Raw genomic sequence first — 8,022 nt, forward strand, 5'->3', positions numbered from 1 at the left:
GTTTTGGAGCATTTTTGTAAGTTTAAAATTATTTGAAAAAAATTTTTTTAACTCTGGGGAGAACAAATATGGGAATATAGAAACCCCTCATAAGAATAATAATAAATAAAAACAACAAAACATCTTTTCATTTAAAACAATCTATGGGGGTGAGCATTAAAACAACTCAAGCTGTTGCTTGCCTCCCAATCCTCCTTCCCAAGATGGCATCTGGGGTAGGTAAAGTCCTCAGATCCTCTTGGAGTTGGAGGTGAGGGTGCTCTTGGGCTGCTCATGTGTGGACCCAGGAAGAGGTGGTCATTCTGATATTTCCAAGGGCATCTGTAGCAAAAAATGCTTCTGGTTATCTATTGTTTTGAAAAAACAACAGCAATCATTTTGGTTATAGGTTTTCAATTTGAGCAGACTTGGTGGGTAAGTCTAGTCTGTATGTCATCTGGATGGCTGAAAGGCTGGGGGACTTGACAGCTGGAGACTGAACTCATCTAAATGTTCACTCACTTATATGTGAGGACTTGCTGGAATCTCAGCTGGGTCTATCAGTCAATGGCTTAGTAAATTCCTGCTGCTATAACAAAACACCACAGAATAGGTGGCTTAAACAGCACATATTTATTTCTTACAGTTCTGGAAGCTGGAGAGTCCAAGATTAAGGTGCTGGCAAATTTCAGTTCCTGATGAGGGCTCTCTTCCTAGTTTGTGGACAGCTGTCTTCTAGTGGTATACTCACATGGTGGAGACAGAAAGCTCTGGTGTCTCTTCGTCTACTTATGTGGGCATTAAACCCATCATAGGGACTTCACCCTCATGACTTCATCTAAACCTAATTAATTCCAAGGCCCCACCTCCTAATGCCATCACACTGAGAGTTAGGGCTTCAGCATACAAATTCGGGGGGTATGAGAGGGCATGGACATTCAGTCTATAATAACCAGAATACCCATATGTGGCTTCTCTATGTGGCTGTATGGCTTCCTTACAGCATGGTAGCTGAGTTCCTGTAGGAAGTGTCCCAAGAGAAACAAATAGAAGCTATATCACATTTCAATGACCTCATCTTGGAAGTCATATAGCATTACTCCTTTCATAGTCAACCACTCTTCTCCTTCTAGATTAAAGAAAGGGGAATCTAGATCCCATTTTTTTAATGGCAGAAGTATCAGTTACATCATTAGGAGATGATGTGAAATAGGGGATCTTGTCATGGCCATTTCTGGAACATACAATTAGCCAGAAAGAGCTCAGTGATTATTAAAACACTAAAATACCCCCATAGCAGAGCTCCTAGCCCCTCAATCTAATTGCCCTTCTCCCTACTCTCCCCTGGGAACCCCACTTCTCAGGCCTCCCAGGATATATTGTCTGAAGAGTTGATAACCTGGCATAGCCAGGACCTCTGGGAACTTGCTCCAGCCTAGGGCCAAAGTCTTGTGATAGGAATTGCCTTGCTAGCTGTTAAATCTTTTGAGTATCACATGTGGCAATGAGGTGTCCTCTTTGGCAGGCTCCCCAGCCTGACCTAACCCAAGGTCTGGGGGGACCTTGCTTGTTTCACCTCAGATCTGGGACTTTACCTTTTAGTGTGACTTCCCTTCCTCAGTGCTTTTGACCTTCCCTTTATTCTGTGTAACCCTGCCTTCTCCAGGATTCGTACCATCAGTGGGGAAGCCAGGACGCACAGACTTCTACCTACCTTCCCTGTCCCTTTGTGACTTCTCTCTTCTCTCATGGCAGAATCTTTTTCATTAAGTATCATTCGCATGCCCCTTTCCTTACCACCATGATAACAGCAGGAAAAGAGACTGGCAGCTCCCCGTGGGAGAATTTAAAAAATATGCCTCTTATATGGCCAAGGTGGGAAGAGGTGAATTGAAAGAAGCCAGCAAGGCTCAGGTATCTGACATGAAAACATGCTGATTAGAGAAGTGAGGGAAGGAGGGAGAACATGGAGTGGGGGCAGCCGTAGGACAGGAGGTACTGTCCTATGTAAAGAAAGGAAACAACATAGAAAGAAGATTTGTATAATGATTTGCCATGTCTTTGGAAGGTAAAGTCCATGAGAGTATTACCATGTGATACCCGGGAAATACTTAAGCTACTTTTCAGTTATTTTGGGTCTTATTTAGTTTTATTGATTGTGGTTATGACTTGCATTTCTCTAACGACTAATAATTAAGCATCTTTTATTTATTGGTTGTTTGTATATCTTTTTTGGAGAAATCCCTATTTATATCCTTTGCCTATTTTGAAAGGCAAAGATTGTCCTTTTTTTTAAACTACTAAATTATGCGTTCTTTATATATTTTGGATACAAGTCCTTATCAGATATAGGATTTGTATTTTCTCCCATTCTGTGGGTTGCATTTTCATTTTCTTGATGGTGTTCTTTGACGTACAAAAGTTTTACATTTTGATGTAGTACAATTTATTTTTTCTTTTATGACTTCTGCATTTGCTGTTGTATCTAAAAGCCATCGCAGAACCCAAGGTCACAAAGATTTACTCTTGTTTTCTTCTATGAGTTTCATAGTTTTAACAAGTTTGGCAAGTATGATCTATTTTGAGTTAATTTCTGGGTCTGCTGTGAGGAAGATCACAATCATGACTTTGTATGTGGATAATTTTCTTCGCAACAAAAGAAACTCATACTAACTTGTTACAACGATTCTGGACAGGATCTAGTTTGAGGCATTAAGAAGGATAAGATGTCAGTTTGAAAAGACCCTCTAAAAAAGCAACATGAGTTCTGCTAAAACTGAAGCAAGAACAAACATCAAATTTATGGTGAAGCTTGGGTGAAAAATGGAGAAATCATCGATGTTTTACAAAAAGTTTCTAAGGACAATGCCCTCCAAAATCAGCAGTTTGCAAATAGATAACTTGTTTTAGGAAGGGACAAGACTATGTCGAAGATGAAGCCCACAACAGCAGACCATCCACATCCATTTGTGCGTTGATTGATGAGGACCAACAATTAATATCAGAAATGATAGCCAATACCATAATCTCAACTGGTTCAGCTTACACAGTTCTGCCAAAATACTAAAGTTGAGCAAAGTTTCCACTTAATGGGTGCCCAAACACTTACACCCAGATCAGCTGCAGACAAGAGCAGAGCTTTCAGAGGGAATTTTAGATGAGATCCTGAAGGATTTTTTTTTTTCAAATAATTGTACTAAGAGCTAGAATATGGCTTTATCAGTATGATCCAGAAGGCAAAGCACAATTAAAGCAATGGCTACCAAGAGGTGGAAGTGATCCGGCCACAGCAAAGGCTTGTTTTCTTTCTGGACAGCTGATGAATGATAACATCTGCTTATTATGAGAATGTTTTGAGAAAATGAGTCAAAGCTTTAGCAGGAAAAAGGCTGGGAAAGCTTCACCAGAGAGTCCTTTTCCACCATAATCATGCTGCTGCTTATTTCTCTCATTAAACAAGGGCAATTTTATGAGAATTTTGATGGAAAATCATTAGACATCAACCTTGCAGTCCTGATTTGGCTCCTTCTGACTTCTTTTTGTTTACTAATCTTAAAAAAATCTGGGCCAGGTGCAGTGGCTCACGCCTGTAATCCCAAAACTCTGGGAGGCTGATGTGGGCGGATGATGAGGTCAAGAGATCAAGACCATCCTGGCCAACACGGTGAAACCCCATCTCTACTAAAAATACAAAAATTAGCCAGGTGTGGCAGCACCTACCTGTAGTCCCAGCTACTCAGGAGGCTGAGGCAGGAGAATTGCCTGAACCGGGGAGGCAGAGGCTGCAGTGAGCATAGATGGTGCCACTGTACTCCAATCTGGGCAACAAGAGTGAGATCTTGGCTACATTGCCCACTGCATACAAGGTTTGGGCAAAGCACCTGCTGGGCAAAGCTTTGCCAACATAGAAATGCATAAGTAACAGGGGAGGCTGATCACCTCCAATCTCTTGGCCCAATACTGAGCCAAGAGCTCCACATCTAGGCCTTATTCCCACTGTGGCAACTGAGCTGCCCATTGTCACTGCCATGCAGCTTGGTAATACTCAATTTGGCATAAGCAACAGCAAAGGCGTGCTTCTAAGCTAAAACACCTACAGCCTGGAAAGCAAAATGTGCATTCTGAAAGGGGCCTCTGCAAATCTGAAGTCTGGAAACATACCTGAGATGGGTGGGATCTGAGACCCCCAGGGTAGAAGTGCCAAAAGTTCCAACCCCCTTTGTCTCCCTTTGAGCTCCTATAGCCCTCTGCTTTTACTCAACTGCAAAAACCTTCTGGACTTGAAATATCAAGTGGATAAATGTCTGACAGTATCTTGGCTGTATATTTTAAAGGTTTATACCTTAAAGAGTTTAAGAATTCTGGTTAAGGGACAGTCTCTAATGGTGAAATTTCAGACATTCAGCAGTAGATGGAGTTGATACATTTGAGCCTTACCACAGTCTTAGGAGGCTCCAGGAATCAGAGACATTGTTTCCACTTAAATGCCCAAATCTCCTCCTCAAACAAGCTTCCAGTGGGCTGCCCCAGTGGAAGGTTCTGCTTGAATATCCCCACCGACAGGAAGCCCCTACCTCCAGGAGTAGAAGCTTTCCCCTTTGGATAGTCTGTGTATTGAGTGAAAGGGCCTGTGGAAATGGGGAATAGACCAACTCTTCTGCTTGGGGGTAGAAGTGAGTATAGAAGGCCAACTCTGAAGGTTCTAAATTTGATGGGCAGCAGGACAGGGAGGTGAGATGGATTGCTGTATCATCAGCGCATGACTGGGACTGTCTAGTGCTGCACAGAACATAAGGCTTGGGTGAAACTATAGCTAGTCAAAACCCTAATAAATTCTATGGTGGACTTTTGGTGGCATTTGTCTTTTCTGGTAACAGCACTTTGGTTTTCGTTTGGGGAAGCACTCCTTCTCCACTCTTTGCCATAATGTTCAAGTGGAACTAATGCAACCCTCAGCTCCAGGAGTGGTCATGTGACTCAAGCCCTTAGAAACAATGATTGATTTAGGAATGGGCATGTCTTAGTCCATTCTGGCTCTGAATCAAAATACTATACCTTGGGTGGTTCATAAACAACAAAAATTTACTTCTCAGAGTTTTGGAGGCTGGAAGGTCCGAGATCAAGGCCGATTTCATGTCTGGTGAGAGCCAGCTCAAAGATGGCTCATAGATGGTGCCTTCTGGCTGCATCCTCATATGGTGGAAGGAGTGAGAGGTCTCTCTTGGGCTTCTTATACAAGGGCACTAATCCTATTCATCAGGACTCTACCCTCATGACCTAATTTCCTCCCAAAGTCTTTACCTCTTAATATCATCACCTTGTGGGTTAGAAATTTCAACATAAGAATTTGGGGAGTGGGACACAAACATTCCAACTACAACTGCATATGATCCAAACAGAGTATCCTAGCCACCTCAGGCTGCCATAGCAAAAGACCATAAACCATGTGACTTAAACAACAAAAAGTATTTTTTTCCCAGTTTTGGAGGGTGGAGTCTGAGATCAGAGTGCCAGCATGGTTGGATTCTGCTGAGGGCTCTCTTCATGGCTTACAGACAGCTGCCTTCTTACTATGTCCTCACATGTAAGAGAAAAAGAATGAGGAAAGGCTAGAGAAAACGAGAGGGAGAGTGTACCCTCTTTGCTATCTCTTCTCTCTAATCCCATCATGAGGACCCTACCCTCATGATTTCTAAACCTAATTACCTCCCTGATGTGCTGAACCCCTACTGACTCCAGTGGGGATGGCATCAGGTTCAAGAGGCCAAAGAAGAGACCCCTAGAGCTAGGGAATGAGATATGAGGTCTTAGTGGGGGCTTACATACAGGGGAGAGAGTCCAGTGGTGGTGGGCTGAACAGGAGAACTGTGGTGCATACAGTTCAGTGGTAGCAGGCTGGATGGCATAACCACATGGCTCAGTGGTGGTGGCCTGGGCAGAAGAACCACAACTGCTTGTAAAAGACATGCAGTTTACACAGCATTTTCACTTAAGGAATGAAGGATTTCACAAGGGAATGGGGGATTCTGATGCCTTTCACTTTCCCCAGTGAAGCCAGATCATGCAATACCTTGTAAGGTACCCGAATGTTTTCTGAGTGCAGTAGAAAAGCCTGTAGGGAGACACAACAGACGTTTTTAAAGGACCTCGAAGAAAGTCTGTTCTGGGACTGTACTGCTCCCTTTGGGAGCTAAGAGTAAGGATTAAACTTTCCGAGGACCACCAGGACACACCAAAATGATTTCTAAATCAACCCTCTCCCTAGCAGCCTCCACCTAACAACTTCATCTAACCCAAAACAAAAGATCTTGATTTCCTGCATGGCCTGCATTCCACAGGACAAGCCATATGTTCCTCATAGACTCAGATGTTCCTCATACACAAGAAAGGAATCTCCAAGTTGGCCACTCCCAGATTTCCTAGCTTGGAACCCACAGTCAGGTGTGTCTGCCATACAGAGTTATTTTCAGGGTATACTTAAGTTATTGCTATTAGGTGCATTTACCATACACTCCCAAAGGTCCTATCTCCAAATATCAGCACATGGGACGTTAGGGCTTTAGCATATGAATTTTGGAGTGACATAGTTCAGTCCATAGCACACACGTAATCCCGACTTCTTGTAAGTACAGTTACTAATTAGAAGAGAAACCTGATTATAGTAGAGCCAGCAGTGTTAGAATCTAGATGACCTTTAAGCTTTCCATTTTATAGGACAATAAATTATTCTTTTTGCCAATCTAAATTGAATTTTCTGCCACTTGCAACTAAAAGATTCTAGAGTAATATGATCCCCAAACTCACGAATCACTTGATCTCCAAAGGCTGCCCTTGCTGGTTATCGGTTGCTTTGGGTGTGTGTGTAATGATTGTAGAAGGTTCTTACACTCAAGTCTTCATCAGAATCACTTGGTAGAACTCAGATTGCTGCGCTTCAACCCCAGTTCCTCCATCTGCAGGTCGAAGGTGCAACTTAAGAATTTCTATTTCTAACAAGTTCTGAAATGATGTTGATGCTATTAGTCCAGGAATCTCACTTTGGAAAACGATGGTGAAATGGAAGTCCTTGACTCCAGAAATGAAGATACCTGGAACCTTTGTGGCCCCATATTGAGACAAGGGGTAGGATGAAACTTTTCTTTAGTGGAAAAGGATCATTTTGGTGTGTCCTGGTGGTCCTCGGGAAGTTTAATCCTTACTCTTAGCTCCCAAAGGGGAGGTAGTACAGTTCCAGAACAGACTTTCTTAGAGATCATTAAAAAATGTCTGTCCTTTAAAAATCACTGCATGATCTTGCTTTGCTGGGTAAAGCCCCTTGACTCTCCCCTCATGTGCTATGTCAGCAGCTACAGGGCTCATACATGCTGGAATTTCCTGGGCCACTCCAACAGCAAGGAGCATTTTCCAGGCTATGAGATGTAGCAAAACTGATCTTTATAATCATAAAAAACACAGCAGCTCTTCTCCTCAGCTCTCTAAATGTCTTGGAAATTCTTATTCTGTGTGGATCTAAGCTAAACTATATCTCTCAGATGCTTTAGAGCCCCAAAATAGTTCTTAGACTCCCAAGTATGTAGTCAGATATTTGGATTGGGAATTGTGATCAGTAGATCATAGTGGCCATAAATAATGACTCAAGGCTCTAGAGGGAGTCACAAAGAAGTGTGCACCAAGGGCCAAGACAAGGGTCTTAACTGCTCCAGGAGATCAGGAAAGGGACTCTTCACCATCTAGCAAAGGCAAAAGGAAGCAGACTCAACTGTAATAACTGCAGTGATAGGTGTTTTGCATAGAGTGGCTTATGTAATCCTGATCCCACCATCACTATTATTACCCCTCTTTTACAGAAGGGAAAGCTGAGGCTTAGTGACATAGAATAGCTTGCCTATGGCTACATGTGGTAGCTTGAAAAACAGCCTCTCAAAGATACCAGGTTCTAATCTCTGGAACCTGTAAATGTTACCTTACATGGAAACAGGGCCTTTGCAGATATGATTAAGGTAAGGATCTTGAGATGGGGAGGCTAATCATGCATTATCAGGG

Source organism: Callithrix jacchus, chromosome 5 (assembly GCF_049354715.1).
Source record: "Callithrix jacchus isolate 240 chromosome 5, calJac240_pri, whole genome shotgun sequence".
In the NCBI taxonomy this organism is placed as follows: Eukaryota; Metazoa; Chordata; class Mammalia; order Primates; family Cebidae; genus Callithrix; species Callithrix jacchus.